Consider the following 1,349-nt stretch of genomic DNA (forward strand, 5'->3'; position numbering starts at 1 on the left):
GTTCTAGTTCAGTTCTTGTTCAGTTCTTGTTCAGTTCTAGTTCAGTTCTAGTTCAGTTCTAGTTCAGTTCTAGTTCAGTTCTAGTTCAGTTCTAGTTCAGTTTTAGTTAAGTTCTAGTTAAGATAACGATAGAGCTTTCAACAAAGAAAGCTTTTGAGAAAAACTCTAAATAGTTTTATGTTTGGAAAAGTTTTTTAGATTCCTAGCAACAAAGTTGATTGTAAAAGTCAAATTTAAGCTTACGTATCCATTCTTTTAAAGATGCTATTGAAATGAGCTTTTATGAATATAATTCCAATAAACTGACTCTTTATGTACTAAAATTATTCTTGCTATAAATCAACATAACTTCTTAAATAATTATATTTACCTTATACTTATTTTTATTATTTTATTTTTCTCTACTTTTTATTCCCTTTTAATCTCCCCCAAACCACCTTTAACTTTGCAATTATTTTAACGTTTGAAAATAATCTATTGATCCACTTTATTTAAAAAATAAATCTCTCTATTAGTCGAAGACATTTGTAAGTTGTAAACACAATTTCGTTTGATTTTGTTTGTTTTGTCTGTAGACAGTAGTGAATAAAATTATAGTAGCGTTAAACTAATATTTATATGTAAGTAGAATTTATATTAGATTCCTGGTTTTGGTTTTAATGGCATGTAAATGTTTTCTTTAAAAATTAAAATTATTAATTTTTTTAATATTATTGCATGCTTATTAAAGCTTTTTTTCTTAAAGTTCTGTAAACAATTTAAAATTTTTGGTTTTAATTTCTTTGTTAAACTTTTAAGTTTGAGTTTTAATTTAAGCAATTCACAGTTTTGACAAGAGTTTTATAAAACAAAAAATACACTTAATAATAAATATATTTAAATAAAAGAATAATACTTACTATTATTTACAGCTTAAAAGCATATTAATGATGGGCATAATTGTATCTAAAAGAAATATAAAAAAGATTTTATACAACATTTTATTCAAATTATGATATTTTTAGGGAAAGTGCATTAAACAAATGAATAAATCATTAATTCCGAAAAAAGCTTTCGAGTTAGCGACAGAGCTCTGTTCTGTTCTAGTTCTGTTCTAGTTCTGTTCTAGTTCTGTTCTAGTTCTGTTCTAGTTCTGTTCTAGTTCTGTTCTAGTTCTGTTCTAGTTCTGTTCTAGTTCTCTTCTAGTTCTCTTCTAGTTCTGTTCTAGTTCTGCTCTAGTTCTGTTCTAGTTCTGTTCTAGCTCTGTTCTAGTTCTGTTCTAGTTCTGTTCCAGTTCTGTTCTAGTTCTGTTCTAGTTCTGTTATAGTTCTGTTCTAGTTCTGTTCTAGTTCTGTTCTAGTTCTGTTCTA

General features: G+C 26.5%; 1 protein-coding gene across 1 annotated transcript in view; it reads left to right on the forward strand.

The window, feature by feature from the left end:
* The window catches only part of LOC124420483 (Down syndrome cell adhesion molecule-like protein Dscam2), a 40,538-nt gene that overhangs the window by 34,406 nt on the left and 4,783 nt on the right, over window positions 1-1,349 (forward strand). The window lies entirely within an intron of this gene.

This window comes from Lucilia cuprina, chromosome 6, assembly GCF_022045245.1.
Source record: "Lucilia cuprina isolate Lc7/37 chromosome 6, ASM2204524v1, whole genome shotgun sequence".
NCBI classification, from domain to species: domain Eukaryota; kingdom Metazoa; phylum Arthropoda; class Insecta; order Diptera; family Calliphoridae; genus Lucilia; species Lucilia cuprina.